This window comes from Vigna umbellata, chromosome 2 (assembly GCF_029865625.1).
Source record: "Vigna umbellata cultivar VRB3 chromosome 2, Vumbellata_1.0, whole genome shotgun sequence".
NCBI classification, from domain to species: Eukaryota; Viridiplantae; Streptophyta; class Magnoliopsida; order Fabales; family Fabaceae; genus Vigna; species Vigna umbellata.
The window spans coordinates 48,035,876-48,055,091 of record NC_142166.1 but is presented as its reverse complement, the minus strand read 5'-3'; the positions used below and the strand labels follow the sequence as shown (position 1 = coordinate 48,055,091).

The following is a 19,216-nucleotide window of genomic DNA, read 5'->3' as shown; positions in this document are numbered from 1 at the left end:
ATCTTGTAATCCAGTCATCTTCATTTTTATCCTTTATGAAGAAGTAGCAAGTAGTAGGTAAATTAATTATATCTGATTAGGTAGATTAGGTAAGCCTTTTGAGTTGTGGAATTGCAGATTCCTGTAACTCTGCAGTTAATGTACTTCTTGGCAAGGTATAATGCCAGCGATCCCCAACCACATCCCACATCAAGTACCGTATGACCATCTTTCAGGTTTGATCTGTCGCAGTACACTTTCAACATTGCTTCTTCAGCCTCTTCCAGCGTCGTTGAGGCAGAAGAGAAATAGAGCTTCAGGAGTTTAGGGTTTAGGGTTTCTCCTGTAGTCTCTTTTAGGTAGATTTTGTTGTAAAGGTTTAGGTCCTATGTGATTTTCTTCTAGTCTTTTGCCTTTGAAAACTGTTACTTAAAATAATTCCTTCCTTGCTACTTAAAAATCAATTTCGCCTATAAAGTCTACCAGTTTAAAAAATTATTCCAAATCTTACTTTATAAACCAAAAACCAGAAACAGTTAAAAGATATTTTCTCATCGCCTGTATCTATTTTGTGATCCTACCTCAAGAGTGCTGCAGGCGGTGAGACTGAGACATCAGCTTAGTTGAGTGTCTGTGTTCGTTGTTTTTTTTTTTTTTTATAAAAAGAAAATCAACTTTCGAAAATATAAATCAAAGAAACATGATCACTATCTACTAATAGCACAAAATCAAAGAAATTTTTTAGGTGAAGTTACCAATCGACTGCAAAATCATTTTAGAAGTACCTGTATTTGAGATTGCTTCCAAGGACAAGCTTGAAGAAAGCGGTTGGTAGTTCATAATGTTGAGATTTTGGCTTCTCGGTGTTGATTGCTATGGGCATCTCTCGTAAAGCTGAAAGAGCGCGAGACATGAAATTCCTGGTCTAATTGTTCACTAACCGGACAAAATCAAATGAACTAAAAAAACACATTATTACATTAAGACGTTGCAAAGTAATGTTTTCGTTATTTTTCTTTTTTTGATTCCTAGTGTAACATCCCAAAATACAGTAATTACCATAAATTAAAATTAATTACAATTAACAGTAAACAGTAAACAGTCTTTACAACTAACAGAGTTCAAAAGCCGAACGGCTTGAATTGCAGCGTTTCAATAAACAAGTCAACAACAGCGAACGCTAATAACGAACGGTTTTACAAAATATTTAACCGAACGTTCCTACAATTCTGAAAGACTAATAAAAGAAAACCTAACGAGCGCTCTAAGGCTCGGCCTTTACTTCAACTTCCACCAGATTTGCATCTTCCAAATTTTCTTCTTCTAGCATATCTTCAAGAGATGCACCACCATCTGCTCACATCCACAACGGATGATCATTGCAAGACAGGACGAACGTACATGGACAATTGACAACACAAGGAAAACGAAAGGGTAAGCTTATAATATTTAATTCACACGTTCAACATACACAATCAACATTTTGATGCACACGCACAACATACAATTTAACATAATGTAACATAGTAATTTATATGTATATTAGACGACCGTCCGGACTGTATGAACCGTGTAGCTATAGGCGTCCTTGCACCCGAGTGATGTAGTAACTGGGATACCCTCAACAGCTGCCACTCGAGGTTAGCTCTATCCAAAGTACCCCTAAGGAATAGAACCTCCTGCCATTCCCACACATGACTACCCCCTTCTACGTGAAGATGAGTATCACGGAATATCAGGATGGACCAAGCCAGCATTAGCTAACCACAGTCATACTTTACCAATTCAATATTCAACATATATGAGACGTTCCTCCCTGGAACGCTCGTCCAAAATCCAACATCACAAATTCAGTTCTCATAGGGTTCACACCGTAATTTATCATATTCCAACCTCTTTTACATAATTAGATTTAAAAGTCAAAAATGACGAACGCTCAGTCCACCAAAGAATTAGGACGAACGTCCAAATGAAGTTACTGGATACTCAGGAAAAATATATATAACGAACGTAATTTCTGTTTGGCCAGTTAAATGAACTGACTCGACTTGAAGTGTACTGGTACTTAGAAAATAATTATGATAAAAACTTGGTCCAGATTTAATGCACAACGGAGGGTCAAGAACACTTGGAATTATCTTTGAAGAGAATTGCATATGAAAATTTTAATACCAGGAATTGAAAGGACGTGATGAAAAATGAATATTTAATACTTTGGAACGAACGCTATTTTATCAAATGATTATTCAATTAGTACGAACGCTTGGTCTGAGACCTTACGCAATTTAGAACGAACGCTCGTTATAAGACCGAGCGCCATTTATGACGAACGTTCGACATAGGGCCGAACGCTATTAAGGACGAACGTTCGACATGAGGCCGAACGCTATTAAGGACGAACGTTCGACATGAGGCCGAACGATATTTAGGACGAACGCTTCGGTTAAAGACCGAGCGTTACGTATTTATAAAGTTTCAAATATTTATATAACTGAGCTGAACCGAACGCTCAGACACCAAATTGGGGACGCTCGTTCTCGAGCGGAGTTCTTTCCAAATGAAAGGATTCCCTTCTAAGTTATTTTAAGGAAAACCGAACGGTCTAAGACCGTACAGTGACGAGCGTCATTTATCATAGGGAATGATATGAATTTCAGATTTTTCAACCTTAACAGAATTTTCCAGATTTCAAATTTATAAACTTTATAACTTTCATTTCCAGATTTAATTCACCTTAAACATCAGCATCATACAGATCTCATCATTTTAATCATTCCAACTATACAATAGCCATACACCTTTCATACGAATCAAATTCAACATGCATTTCAACCAACAGAAGACATATTCGAACAGCACAACAGGGTTCGCACATGCAGATCCAGAATAGCACATATATACGTATATAACATACAAACAACCCATATCATGCCTTCATATAATTCATACAAGTATAAATTAAACATATAAGCTTCCCTTACCCGGATTGCAGTGTACGCCCTAATAATATGTCTTCCACACGTTCAACTACAGCTCTTCTATACTCAACAGCCACTTAAGTTTCTTCCACTAAATCTAACCAAAGAAAGGTAGAAAATATCAACTGCTACCCTTGCATGCAACAGAATCTGGGTTCGCAAGAATATCCAGAACTAGGGTATGGATTGGAAACTTACCGTTCACAGAATCAAAAGGGGTTCGGATCAAAATGATGCTCACTGGTCTGTGGACGTTCCTACGGTCTCTGAAAATTGATCGGAATAGAGAGGAATGAGTAATAGTAGAGAGAAGATGAAGGTTCTTGGAGAGAAGTTGGAGAAGATGAAGAGTTTGCGTTCAGAGAAAAGAGATGAGTGGTGCAGGTGAGAGGAAGAGTTTTCAAAAATCTGGTTTTGTTAATCTCACATCCGTTCGAACGAGCGTGTCCCAAGCTGACACCTGCACACCAAACTCTGAATTGGAAGTTTCTCCCGTGACACGTGGCGTGTGTGCATGCAAGGCTAGGTGCGTTTTTAATGTTTTCAGAGAAATGATTTGGCTCAGCTTTCCGTGCACAGCAGAGATGAAAATCAGATTTTGGGAGTGGGTTTTAATGGTATGAACATTGATTGTGGTGCGTGTTAAGTGGTGAGGTGTCTGAATTATCTTTGCTTAATTATCCAGGGTTTCACATTCCCCCTAACTACAAAAAATTTTTCGTCCTCGAAAATTAAAACTTACCCGTAAACAAGTGTGGATACAAGTCCCTCATTGCACTCTCCACCTCCCACGTTGAATCTCCAGTTTTAGCGTCCCACACTACCTTCACTAAACGAACGTCCTTTCCCTTGTGTAGCTTGGTGCGAACGTCTTCAATACGTACTGGTTGTAACTCCAGCGTTCGGTCTGGCAGCAACTGGATGTCCTCCAACTCCAACACATGAGAAGGATTAGCTATGTACTTTCTGAGTTGAGATACGTGGAAAACAGGATGAAGATTTGAGAGTTGAGGAGGCAAGGTAAGTTCGTAGGCTACTGGCCCTATCTTCTTCAAAATCTGGTACGGTCCTATGAACTTTGGAGACAGCTTCTTTGGACGAACTACTCTGCCCACTCCAGTAATTGGGTTGAGTCTCAAGAATACGTGATCTCCTGCAGCAAACTCCAATGGCCTCCTTCTTCTATCCGCATAAGATTTCTGCCTGCTCAGGGACGTCTTCAATCTATCTTGGATCAACTTAACTTTCTCGGTTGTTTGCTGGATGAGCTCAGGTCCAGTTAGCACGTTCTCTCCTTCCTGGAACCAACAAAGTGGCGTTCGGCACTTCCTCCCATAGAGAGCTTCAAACGGCGCCATCCCAATGCTAGCTTGAAAGCTGTTGTTGTACGTGAATTCCACTAGCGGCAGTACTTCATCCCAGGCGCCCAAGTGATCTAGGACGCACGTCCTCAGTAAGTCTTCTAAGGTCTGGATGATACGTTCAGACTGGCCGTCCGTCTGAGGGTGATATGCTGAACTCATCTGCAGCTTGCTTCCTAACTCACTTTGTAGAGATTGCAAAAACCGAGATGTGAATCTGGTGTCTCGGTCAGAAACTATGCTTGAAGGTACTCCATGAAGACGAACGATCTCCTTGATATATAACTTGGCCAAATTTGTCATTAACATCTTCAGGTTCACGGCCAAGAAGTGGGCGCTCTTAGTTAACCTATCCACGATCACCCAAATTGAATCATGATTCCTAACCGTTCGTGGTAGATGAGTCACGAAATCCATAGAAATGTTGTCCCACTTCCATTCAGGAATCTCCAATTGTTGAAGTAGGCCGCCTGGTCGTTGATGCTCCGCCTTCGCTCGTTGACAGGTTAGACATGATGCCACAAAACGAGCGACATCACTCTTCATTCCCGGCCACCAGAACGTCTTCCGGAGGTCTTGATACATCTTAGTCATGCCAGGATGCATGCTAAGACGACTCTGATGACCTTCCTCCAGAATAATTCTCTTCAGATCTCCATCATTTGGAACGAACGTCCTACCCATATAGCGTAGTAGTCCGTCCGGTCCAACGTTGAACTCTTTATCTTTATCTGTACCGAGCGCGCTTAAAATCTTCACCAGCTCTTCATCCTCACGTTGCTTCATTCTAATTCGATCAAATACATTACTAGATATTCTAAGATTACAGCACTTGATGCTGTTCGGCTCCAACTCAAACTGCAATCTTAGATCTCTGAAACTCTCCACTAAATGCAGCTCCTTCACCATCATTAACGAGACATGCACTGCCTTCCTGCTTAAAGCGTCCGCCACTACGTTCGCCTTTCCCGGATGATAAAGAAGTTCGAAATCATAATCTTTCAAAAATTCTAACCAACGCCTCTGCCTCATGTTCAACTCCTTCTGATCAAATAAATACTTGAGGCTCTTGTGGTCACTGAAGACTTGGAATGTTGATCCGTATAGATAATGTCTCCAAATCTTCAGTGCAAAAACGACCGCTGCCAATTCCAGGTCGTGCGTTGGATAGCTGCGTTCGTGAACTTTCAACTGACGAGACGCGTACGCTACCGCTCGTCTCTCCTGCATAAGCACACAACCCAGCCCTTGATGAGACGCGTCACAGTATACTTCGAAGGGCTTGGACGTGTCCGGAATGATCAGTACTGGAGCGCTCGTCAACTTACTCTTCAACTCTTGGAAGCGCTCCTCACACACATCAGTCCATGCGAACGGCTGATCCTTTCTAGTCAATTGGGTAAGCGGAGCCACTATCTTGGCGAATCCCTCTATAAAGCGTCTGTAGTAGCCCGCAAGTCCAACAAAACTCCTCACTTCCGTGACCGAACGCGGGCTCTTCCAATCCAACACTGCTTTCACCTTAGATGGATCCACTGAAATACCTTCAGCCGAGACCACATGGCCCAAAAACTGTACCTCCTTCATCCAAAATTCACACTTGGACAGCTTTGCATACAACTCTTTCTCCCTCAACACGGTTAGTACTGCTCTCAAGTGTTCTTCATGCTCGGCATTGGTCTTGGAGTAGATGAGAATATCATCTATGAAAACGACCACAAACTTGTCTAGATAAGGTCTGAATATCCGATTCATGTAATCCATAAAAATGGCTGGTGCGTTCGTCACACCGAACGGCATCACTACGTATTCGTAGTGTCCATAACGAGACCTAAAAGCAGTCTTCTGGATGTCATCCTCCTTCACTCTAATATGATGATATCCAGACCGCAAGTCAATTTTTGAGAACACGGTGGCCCCATGCAATTGATCCAGCAGGTCGTCTATTCTTGGCAAGGGGTACTTGTTTTTGATGGTCAACTTATTCAATTGTCTGTAATCTATGCACAAACGAGAGCTGCCATCCTTCTTCTTCACCAAGAGTACAGGCGCTCCCCATGGTGATACGCTCGGCCTGATGAATTGTTTATCCATGAGTTCTTCAATCTGCTTCTTGAGTTCAACCAACTCTGCAGGCGCCATACGGTATGGTTGAACAGATATAGGGGTTGCCGTTGTCACCAAATCAATGGTGAATTCAACTTCCCGAGCAGGAGGCAACCCTGGTATTTCATCTGGAAAAACGTCCGAAAACTCCTCCACAATGGACGTTCGCTCTTTACTGCCAATAACGGACGTTCGTTCGTGCCTTAATCTTCCAAGATCTTGGTCTTCATGCGTCATGATTAAGAAGCAGCTCGCACCTCCCATTATATCCTCCTTTAACTGACCAAGCGTTACTGTTAACTCCTCTTCTTCATCATCCGAAAACACCAATTCCTTCTTACCACAATCTATGAGGATATGATTGGTAGCCAACCAATCCATTCCCAAAATCACCTCCAAACCTTGAAGAGGTAAGCAGATGAGATTGACTTTGTACTTACGGCCTTCCACTTCTATAGGACACCGGACGCACATAGTGGACGTCCTGATCTCTCCAGCCACTGGGGTTGACACCACCAGATCAAACTGCATTTCACTCAACTCTAATCCCAGTTTGCCAACGCACGCCTTCGAGATGAAGGAATGTGTTGCTCCCGAATCAAACAGCACGCAACAAGATCTACCATATACTAAACATGTACTGATGATGAGTGTACCTGAGCTAGCTGCCTCTGCACCAGTAATAGCATACACGCGTCCAGCTGCTTGGGCTCGTCCTCCTCTAGGCTGATTCCTGCCAGCGTTTGGTGGCCTCATCACTGCCCGTCCACCCATGTTACACTCATTTTCCAAGTGTCCGTTTCGCCCACAACGATTACAGTGCTTCACTCCCACCAGTTGAGGACAGGACGAACGGTAGTGTGGTCCTCCACACTGGAAACACGTAACATTCCCATACTGTCCAGCTCGTCCAGAAGGAACTAAAGCTTGAGAACCGCTCGTGTTAGATGGCTGAATTTGACGAGCGTACGGGGCTCTTCTTGGAGTAACATTGCCCCTGGAAACTATAGGTCCTCTACTCACTTGCTGTTGCTTCTTGTGCCTTTCCGCTTCTGCCATGTTCTTCTCTAAAACCTTGGCCCTTTCAACCATGGCAGGAAACGTCCTTATACATAAGCTGGAGATTAGTACCTTCAAGTCACTCCGCAGTCCGTTTTCAAACTTCCGGCACTGCCACTCTTCATTGGTAGCCATTGTGTTGAAACGAACCAAGTGTTTGAACTTGTTCGTATATTCAGAAATGGACATCCCGCCCTGAACCAATTGAAGAAATTCCACCTCTTTTGCAAACCGGACGCTATCCGGAAAATATTCTTCATAAAACTTACTCCTAAACACTTCCCAAGTGATAGGAGTTTGAGCGTCTGTCAAGAGAGCTTTCGCGCTCGTCCACCAGTGGTTTGCTACTCCAGTTAACAAGTACTCAGCGTACGCCAACCTGTTAACATCTGGGCAACGTTTGGCGTTGAAAATCCTCTCAATGTCTCCCAGCCATTGATCAGCCTCATCAGGGAGGCACTTCCCACTGAACTTAGCTGGGTGATGCTGAAGGAAACTCTCCAAACTCCACTCAGCAGTAGGTGGGGCAGCGTTTGAAGAGGACGCTCCAGGCGTACCTCTGGTGGCAGCAAGAATCTCCATCAGCTGCCTCTGTGTGGTTTCAGCATTGGCACGAGAAGCCTCTAAACTCTGCATGGCGCTCTGATTTTGCTGCATCAGAGTGGCGTTCTGCTCCATCAAAGTGACATTCTGTTGCTGCAGTCTATCAATCACTGATTCCAACAGCCTAGTGTTGTTGGACGCATCAGGTTCGCTTGGTTGAGGAGGAGGAGGGAGTCTAGGCGCCATTAGTTCTCTGGACCAGAGAAAAACGAACGTTAATAAAGTTCAAGAGTTAAAATCAATAACTCATTAAACACATAAAAGCACACAGCATAAACACAGTGCACTCACCACCTACAGCGTCCCTTAAAAGAACAAAACTGCTCTGATACCACTAATGTAACATCCCAAAATACAGTAATTACCATAAATTAGAATTAATTACAATTAACAGTAAACAGTAAACAGTCTTTACAACTAACAGAGTTCAAAAGCCGAACGGCTTGAATTGCAGCGTTTCAATAAACAAGTCAAAAACAGCGAACGCTAATAACGAACGGTTTTACAAAATATTTAACCGAACGTTCCTACAATTCTGAAAGACTAATAAAAGAAAACCTAACGAGCGCTCTAAGGCTCGGCCTTTACTTCAACTTCCACCAGATTTGCATCTTCCAAATTTTCTTCTTCTAGCATATCTTCAAGAGATGCACCACCATCTGCTCACATCCACAACGGATGATCATTGCAAGACAGGACGAACGTACATGGACAATTGACAACACAAGGAAAACGAAAGGGTAAGCTTATAATATTTAATTCACACGTTCAACATACACAATCAACATTTTGATGCACACGCACAACATACAATTTAACATAATGTAACATAGTAATTTATATGTATATTAGACGACCGTCCGGACTGTATGAACCGTGTAGCTATAGGCGTCCTTGCACCCGAGTGATGTAGTAACTGGGATACCCTCAACAGCTGCCACTCGAGGTTAGCTCTATCCAAAGTACCCCTAAGGAATAGAACCTCCTGCCATTCCCACACATGGCTACCCCCTTCTACGTGAAGATGAGTATCACGGAATATCAGGATGGACCAAGCCAGCATTAGCTAACCACAGTCATACTTTACCAATTCAATATTCAACATATATGAGACGTTCCTCCCTGGAACGCTCGTCCAAAATCCAACATCACAAATTCAGTTCTCATAGGGTTCACACCGTAATTTATCATATTCCAACCTCTTTTACATAATTAGATTTAAAAGTCAAAAATGACGAACGCTCAGTCCACCAAAGAATTAGGACGAACGTCCAAATGAAGTTACTGGATACTCAGGAAAAATATATATAACGAACGTAATTTCTGTTTGGCCAGTTAAATGAACTGACTCGACTTGAAGTGTACTGGTACTTAGAAAATAATTATGATAAAAACTTGGTCCAGATTTAATGCACAACGGAGGGTCAAGAACACTTGGAATTATCTTTGAAGAGAATTGCATATGAAAATTTTAATACCAGGAATTGAAAGGACGTGATGAAAAATGAATATTTAATACTTTGGAACGAACGCTATTTTATCAAATGATTATTCAATTAGTACGAACGCTTGGTCTGAGACCTTACGCAATTTAGAACGAACGCTCGTTATAAGACCGAGCGCCATTTATGACGAACGTTCGACATAGGGCCGAACGCTATTAAGGACGAACGTTCGACATGAGGCCGAACGCTATTAAGGACGAACGTTCGACATGAGGCCGAACGATATTTAGGACGAACGCTTCGGTTAAAGACCGAGCGTTACGTATTTATAAAGTTTCAAATATTTATATAACTGAGCTGAACCGAACGCTCAGACACCAAATTGGGGACGCTCGTTCTCGAGCGGAGTTCTTTCCAAATGAAAGGATTCCCTTCTAAGTTATTTTAAGGAAAACCGAACGGTCTAAGACCGTACAGTGACGAGCGTCATTTATCATAGGGAATGATATGAATTTCAGATTTTTCAACCTTAACAGAATTTTCCAGATTTCAAATTTATAAACTTTATAACTTTCATTTCTAGATTTAATTCACCTTAAACATCAGCATCATACAGATCTCATCATTTTAATCATTCCAACTATACAATAGCCATACACCTTTCATACGAATCAAATTCAACATGCATTTCAACCAACAGAAGACATATTCGAACAGCACAACAGGGTTCGCACATGCAGATCCAGAATAGCACATATATACGTATATAACATACAAACAACCCATATCATGCCTTCATATAATTCATACAAGTATAAATTAAACATATAAGCTTCCCTTACCCGGATTGCAGTGTACGCCCTAATAATATGTCTTCCACACGTTCAACTACAGCTCTTCTATACTCAACAGCCACTTAAGTTTCTTCCACTAAATCTAACCAAAGAAAGGTAGAAAATATCAACTGCTACCCTTGCATGCAACAGAATCTGGGTTCGCAAGAATATCCAGAACTAGGGTATGGATTGGAAACTTACCGTTCACAGAATCAAAAGGGGTTCGGATCAAAATGATGCTCACTGGTCCGTGGACGTTCCTACGGTCTTTGAAAATTGATCGGAATAGAGAGGAATGAGTAATAGTAGAGAGAAGATGAAGGTTCTTGGAGAGAAGTTGGAGAAGATGAAGAGTTTGCGTTCAGAGAAAAGAGATGAGTGGTGCAGGTGAGAGGAAGAGTTTTCAAAAATCTGGTTTTGTTAATCTCACATCCGTTCGAACGAGCGTGTCCCAAGCTGACACCTGCACACCAAACTCTGAATTGGAAGTTTCTCCCGTGACACGTGGCGTGTGTGCATGCAAGGCTAGGTGCGTTTTTAATGTTTTCAGAGAAATGATTTGGCTCAGCTTTCCGTGCACAGCAGAGATGAAAATCAGATTTTGGGAGTGGGTTTTAATGGTATGAACATTGATTGTGGTGCGTGTTAAGTGGTGAGGTGTCTGAATTATCTTTGCTTAATTATCCAGGGTTTCACACCTAGAATGTTATAGTGATTGATTTTTGAAAATGCAGTCATAATCGCAACGAGAGAAATCAAGAAGGTAAGAAATAATAAAATGTGCGAAGTGGAGGAGGTTGAAAAGCTGAAGCTCCGAGGATGTGGTGGAAGAAGAGCGAAGACGAGTAGCCAAAAGGAGGCGCGTGAGTCTTCTGGTGACGGCGTCAGGGAGCAGGTTGCGCTCAAGTGCAGACAGCATGAGCTTCACCGTTGCATCATAAGCAATCTGCATCATCCCATCCATGGAAGCAACAAGGGAACCGTCAGTGCAGAAGCAAGGATGGTAGCACCTACGGTTCCACAATTCTCTACAAGTCTTATCTTCTACTTGCCTGTATTATTCTTTTCTTTTTTTATATTATTATTATTATTATTATTATTATTATTATTATAATAATAATAATTATTATTATTATTTGTATCCTATTTTCATGATAATAAAAAATAAAAACAATTAAAAAAATATAATTATAAAATTACTAAAATTTGCATTAAAATTATAAAAATTAATAAAAAAACTCCGTTAAAAGTAAATTTTTATTTACTGTTATAATTACACAATAAAATAGCAGGTAGTGGCAGTAATTGTTATTATTATTATTATTATTTTATTTGCTATAGAAAGTGGGAGAATAAATGTCTTGATATTTATATTTTTAGCATGAAATTATCTTATCAAATGATATCATGGATTGTTTTTAGTTCATTATGTTATATAACTTCTTAATTATACAAATGATAAATGAGACAATGACATCATAGAAAATCATCCAATAACATCAACATAATTTAAAAGACCAACTCAAGAAATAAAATATATGATGTTTAAATTTAATTTTTATAGATTTGTGCCAACTCATTTAAGATATTTTTTTTTCAAAATTTTTACTTTTATACTAAAGTCTTACTCATAATTTATTAATATTTTATTAGGTTATTACATAAATATGTATTTTCAAGACAAAAAAAAAATCTTTTAACGTTATAATTCATAGTCTTATTTAAAATCTTGAATGTTGTTACCTCTTATGTTGCATGGTTCAATCCAGACCTTTAGCTCCCTCAATATAGATTTTCTAATAAATAGTCTTATTGTAACATTTGCTTGAAAAAATAATTTATTTGTATTCAATAATAATTTCCATTTTAATTCGAATATTCATCGTAATTATTTTCAATTTTTATTCTATCTTTCAATAATCAAAACTCAATTTAGGTTAAGTTGCAAAGATTTTATTCTAGCTAAAAAATTCTAACTGCATCTTATAAAATATAAACACTTAAATATATTTAAAAAAATTTAGAAAAAACAAAAGTTTAAAATTGTAAATTTAATTCTTAAATTTAAATAAATAAATCTAATTTATTAAATATATAAAAAAAAACACCTTGTAAATAATGATTTCACAAAAGTCACTACCATTATAATAAATTTTTAATAAAAAGGTTAAAAAAAATAAAGATAATCATTTTAAGTCGTTACTTCTAAAGATAACTTATCAATTTTCGTAATTTAATAAAAAAAATCCAAATAGTTAAATTCTAAAAGTAATTGCATTAGTTCGATGCAAAACCTATAAGGTTATCGGTTCTAGGAACTATCACACATGTTGCCCAGTCAATTAAATACGCATTACTTATTATTGTAGTATATGAATTTTAGGTTTTTGTTAATTTATTTCTCTAATTTCTTTGATTTAGTTTTACTATTTTAAAGGATATAAATGTTGGCTTAATTTTAGTTAAAAGTTGTGATTGATATCAATAAGTATAAAAGGTGTTAATGTGATATAATAATTTGATCTCAGAATGAATTTCTTCATCAATCTTTATTTCTGAAAATACTCTTACCATTATTTAATCATTAACTATTCATCCTAAAAGAGAAAACAATTCATAAGAATATAAATTTCCAGTAAAAATACTTCTGCAAATTTTTTATATGTTTTAAAAAGTAAATTTTAGAAAAAGAAGGATTTGGGGAGACTGTGATTTGAGGGTGAAAGAAGTACTTCTTCTGATTCCCAAGCAAATTACACAATAAAGGACAATATAATTAATGATTACGGACCTAAAGGCTGTACAACTTGGGAAAATCTCATTGTCCTTTTTCCTTGTATGCTCCCCATAGTTGTCAACCTCATCTTCATCAAATCACTATATGTTCCATATTAGTTGTCGTGGTATGTGATCTTCTTAATTAGCTCTTAAAGTTCAATTGTTCATGAAAAATTATCACATAACACTTGGGAAGAGCACATGCAGACTAGCTATGTCCCCAGAAACTTCAACTTCTTCGACTTAATTGTAACTCGGATGAGTATGGGTGCCTATCTTCGTCATCCATTATTTCTATCTCTGACTTTGTTTTGAACGCAACTCTATCTCTCACTTCCTTCTTCTCATGTTCATTACCATCTTCTCCTATTATGACACAACCAAACATTAGGAAGCTTCTACGGCTATATATATATATATATATATATATATATATATATATATATATATATATATATATATATATATATATATATATATATATATATATATAATGACACATAAATAACTCCTCTTTAATATAATCATGAGAACCAGTTTATGGAAAAGTAACAACGTGTCTCTAAAAACACAATGGTAGGTGTATAGTATGAAATATTAACCGAGCGGTTACAAACAACCAACCGGATATTTAGGTAATCTGTTTATATCTTATTCTGTTTATATTTTATTGGGCTTATATCAGCTCAAGATCCATGAGATAAATTATAAATACAAAGCCAGGGCCAAAAGTCAGGTACGTTCCACTTACGCATCATTCACTTTACGCTATTCTCAAATACTCAATAGTGATAATCATTCACTAAATATTCAACTAAGAGCCGAGGCTCTTCAAATCACACGCCTAACTTGGGCGTCGGAGTACCTTTTGCAGGTACATCCTCCCTCGTCAAGAAGGAGACCGATCGGTTTGCACCAACACCGATCGGCCAACAGTAGGAGTTTGGAAGCGAGCGAGCGGCCCAGACACGTCAGCAGGTTAGTCTCTCGGTCCCAAAAATATCTACCGAAACATTTTGGCGCCCACCATGGGGCCGAGCGTCAAACCCAATGATGACCACGAGGAGCATGGAGGAACAACAAAGCACCAGAAAGATTATTAGAAACCACAAGAAACCAAGACGAGCGTGAATCATCATCTCTACAGTAGATGAATCATCATCTCTACGTGAGACGTCGTCAACAAGATAAGTATTTTTTGAAATATGAATATTTCATAAAATATCTAATTGATAATAGATATTATAACAACTATTTTTATGTTAAATATATAGTATAATCCATAATATATTATATGATATATGATATATAATATAGTACATAACTATAAATATAGTTATCTAATTATTATAACCGAAACATTTTCTGGCATGATTCAAATAGTCAAATAAATTATTGTGTTAGAGATAACTATCAACAACAATATTATAAAATCTCGAAACGGTTTTGATACCTTGTTTATTATCTATGTTATTTATTCGGTGCAATTCATAATATCTGGTAACCGAATCATTTATTATACGGTTATATACCATAATATATATCATCATGAGAATTTCAACAATGAACATCTTGAACAAATATATATCGAAATCCACGCCATCAACTATGCAAGTGCGGACTAAGATCTAGTCATAAACGAACTTCATGCTTAAAGTATCATGGAATTCAATTAACGAAGGGGAAGTCTCCTATTGCAAACACTGATTGCCAATTTTGTCAGCAAAGTTCATAATTAACGATCAAGTCCAAGACCGAGCGGTAAATCCCCCTCGAGAAAGAGGTAAAACCCTCTCAAAGTCGAACGGTAAAGCCCGTTCCCTAGGAAGCACTCCTAGGTCGAAGACCGAGCGGTAAATCCACCTCGGGAGAGAGGTAAAGCCCTCTCGACGACGAACGGTAAATCCCGTTCACTAGCAAACACTCCTAGCTCAAAGCAGAGGTAAAACCCTCTCAAAGTCGAACGGTAAAGCCCGTTCCCTAGGAAGCACTCCTAGGTCGAAGACCGAGCGGTAAATCCCCCTCGGGAGAGAGGTAAAGCCCTCTCGACGACGAACGGTAAATCCCGTTCACTAGGAAACACTCCTGCTCAAAGCAGAGGTAAAACCCTCTCAAAGTCGAACGGTAAAGCCCGTTCCCTAGGAACCACTCCTAGGTCGAAGACCGAGCGGTAAATCCACCTCGGAAGAGAGGTAAAGCCCTCTCGACGACGAACGGTAAATCCCGTTCACTAGGAAACACTCCTAGCTCAAAGCAGAGGTAAAACCCTCTCAAAGTCGAACGGTAAAGCCCGTTCCCTAGGAAGCACTCCTAGGTCGAAGACCGAGCGGTAAATCCACCTCGGAAGAGAGGTAAAGCCCTCTCGACGACGAACGGTAAATCCCGTTCACTAGGAAACACTCCTAGCTCAAAGCAGAGGTAAAACCCTCTCGACAAATGTCGAAGACCGAGAGGTAAATTCCTCTCGGTTCCGCCAGAAGGACGAGCGGTAAATCCCGCTCGGTTTATGTCGAAGGTCGAGAGGTAAAACCCTCTCGACAAATGTCGAAGACCGAGAAGTAAATTCCTCTCGGTTCCTGTAGAAGGCCGAGCAGTCAATCCCGCTCGGTTCATGTCGAAGGTCGAGAGGTAAAACCCTCTCGACAAATGTCGAAGACCGAGAGGTAAATTCCTCTCGGTTCCGCCAGAAGGACGAGCGGTAAATCCCGCTCGGTTTATGTCGAAGATCGAGAGGTAAAACCCTCTCGACAAATGTCGAAGACCGAGAAGTAAATTCCTCTCGGTTCCTGTAGAAGGCCGAGCAGTCCATCCCGCTCGGTTCATGTCGAAGGTCGAGAGGTAAAACCCTCTCGACAAATGTCGAAGACCGAGAGGTAAATTCCTCTCGGTTCCTGTAGAAGGCCGAGCAGTCCATCCCGCTCGGTTCATGTCGAAGGTCGAGAGGTAAAACCCTCTCGACAAATGTCGAAGACCGAGAAGTAAATTCCTCTCGGTTCCTGTAGAAGGCCGAGCAGTCCATCCCGCTCGGTTCATGTCGAAGGTCGAGAGGTAAAACCCTCTCAACAAATGTCGAAGACCGAGAAGTAAATTCCTCTCGGTTCCTATTGAAGGCCGAGCGGTCAATCCCGCTCAGTTCATGTCGAAGGTCGAGAGGTAAAACCCTCTCGACAAATGTCGAAGACCGAGAGGTAAATTCCTCTCGGTTCCGCCAGAAGGCCGAGCAGTCAATCCCGCTCGGTTCATGTCGAAAATCGAGAGGTCAAACCCTCTCGACAAATGTCCAAGACCGAGAGGTAAATTCCTCTTGGTTCCTGTTGAAGGACGAGCAGTAAATCCCGCTCGGTTAATGTTGAAGGTCGAGCGGTAAAACGCTTTCAATTCCGCAAACGCAGCCTCCCTCAAACTCATCAGTCCTATAGTTAACCACGGCTAAAGCTGAACGCTTAACTCGGACTTGGGGGGCATAATGTATAGTATGAAATATTAACCGAGCGGTTACAAACAACCAACCGGATATTAGGTAATCTATTTATATCTTATTTTGTTTATATTTTATTGGGCTTATATCAGCTCAAGATCCATGAGATAAATTATAAATACAAAGCCAGGGCCAAAAGCCAGGTACGTTCCACTTACGCATCATTCACTTTACGCTATTCTCAAATACTCAATAGTGATAATCATTCACTAAATATTCAACTAAGAGCCGAGGCTCTTCAAATCACACGCCTAACTTGGGCGTCGGAGTACCTTTTGCAGGTACATCCTCCCTCGTCAAGAAGGAGACCGATCGGTTTGCACCAACACCGATCGGCCAACAGTAGGAGTTTGGAAGCGAGCGAGCGGCCCAGACACGTCAGCAGGTTAGTCTCTCGGTCCCAAAAATATCTACCGAAACAGTAGGTATCCATTAATGTCATTTAAAAATGTAAGAAAACATACACTGAGTGTGGGGCATGCCTCGTAAGACTTTTAAAGTATGAATTTAATTGCTAAAATATAAAAAAATGATCGCATATAAAATTAAAATGACTTTTTAAAGGATATATAGCTCATCAATTATAAGTAATCAGAATACAACTTCCACCAATTTTAATAATATGCAGTTAATTGCTTTGCTATATAGGAAAAACAAAAAAGGAGAGCTGATAATTTAAAGTAATTTGAGCTAACAAAATATATATTTTAATTATTTCCAATAGTGTTAAGTTTTTTTTTTGTTTTAATTAGTTTGTAACCTGTTAAAGTTTTAATTGGCTATTGAGTGTCGTGGTTAGACCAACCCCTTCACAGAGGTGAGAACTACGTCAAAAGTGATGGTGCTTTGAGGTTCCTTCGAACCACTAGTTTTTTGTTATCTTAATAGATATGTTTGATTGCTCTCTTATATTGTAATAGAAAGTTGGTTTTGAAATAATCTAAAATATCTATACAATCTTTATTGTAAACAAAGAATAAATAAATGGTCGTAAACACTCAAGTCTTCCATTGCTACTTTCATTGCTTTATTGACACATGTTACAAATGTCATATCCACTTCAATACTCCTATTTTGTAGATTGTCATGTATAGTATTACTTTATTAACTATAATCCTCGATGTATTGAAAATGTTGGTAATTCTTTCGTTTTCTAAAATAGAAAGACCCTTGATGCATTCCATTATTCCTCTTTAATTATAACTAATTAATTATAACAATACTTATTGACTTGTGAATTTATAACATATATTCTTTCATACTTTATATATTCTTTCTTACTAAAACAATTTGAAATTTGTCATAAACCAATTCTAGAGTAGTAAGTATCACAAAGTTATATATTATAAATGGAGTGTATGATAATTCTCCTAACATTACTTTATTATAATAAAAAAAACATGAAATTTAAATTTACTCTATGTATGAAGAAGATACTTATTTTAAGAAAATATTAAGACACCCTAAAATATATATAAAAAGCTTATAGAAAATTGTCTTTTTATAAAATTTTAAAGTCCCTCATATACACTGTGCAATGACCTCACCCGAATTTCTCTATAATAAAATAAAATATAATATAATAATAACATTGTAAAAAAAAAAGTCATGATATCTTCAAGTTTTAATTCAACGTCGTTTTATTTTAATCATTTCTTTTGCCAAATCAAGAAACTCATAGTCTAGACTCCAGCATTGTATTTAATGTAATAACTTGGATACAAAATACCTAACTCAAAATTCAAAATTCTAAGTATTAGAATTATTAAAACTATAATTGCAATATATGAAACAAAATAATTGAAGGAAAACGATTCATAATTTTTGAAGACATCATCATAATCCCCAAAATTGGCAAAAGGTGAGGAAGTTCATAGGTATCTTCCGCTGACTTCCATTTCGGGACAGATCAACAAATTCGAAGACTATATATAAGTGTTTGGTTAGCAATTAAATAAAAGTTTATGTTAAAGTTGGCTCACGCTTAAAATACCAATTTTCAAAACAAGAATCTATTTGAGCCACTCATCTTTTTACGAGTGCTTCTCTTTACACCTCACTCATTTCGTCCTGCACCACCCATTTCGTCCTGCATCTCTCATTAGACTTATTTGTCCTTCATCTATTAAACTGTGTATATAAACATTGTATACACCTCCTTGACTGATCATTTCTTCACTATTAAGTTGTTCTTTGTAAAAGTTTGTCTTCTAAAATGCCATGGTGATACATTATTGTGATCTAAATGTTAGTAATAGCCATGTGGTGTGGTTTGTGAAGGAGAAAGACAAGAAAAGATGGTGAAAGATTGTAAATACCCTTAACCGGTGTTGGAACTGCGGTTAAGGGAATATCGGTGTTCGAACGCCGGTTAGATTTTGCCGTACTTCAAAATTCGACCAGCCTAAACCGAATTTCGAAATTCGGTTAATGTTTGACGCACTTCAAATTACGCTGTTATTTTTAGCGTACTTCAAATTGCGCTGGTATGTTTTTCTGTTATTTTTGTAATGTTTTATTTAGTTTTAGTTAATTTTGTTTTTTGATATATATTATGTTGTTCTTTTTATTTGTTTAATATTTTTATGTTTTT

The 19,216-nt window shown here is 38.7% G+C and overlaps 1 pseudogene; it reads right to left on the bottom strand.

Moving 5' to 3' along the window:
* Positions 1-62: 62 nt before the first annotated feature.
* On the bottom strand, positions 63-11,334 carry LOC148204150 ((S)-coclaurine N-methyltransferase pseudogene; annotated as a pseudogene).
* Positions 11,335-19,216: the final 7,882 nt, after the last annotated feature.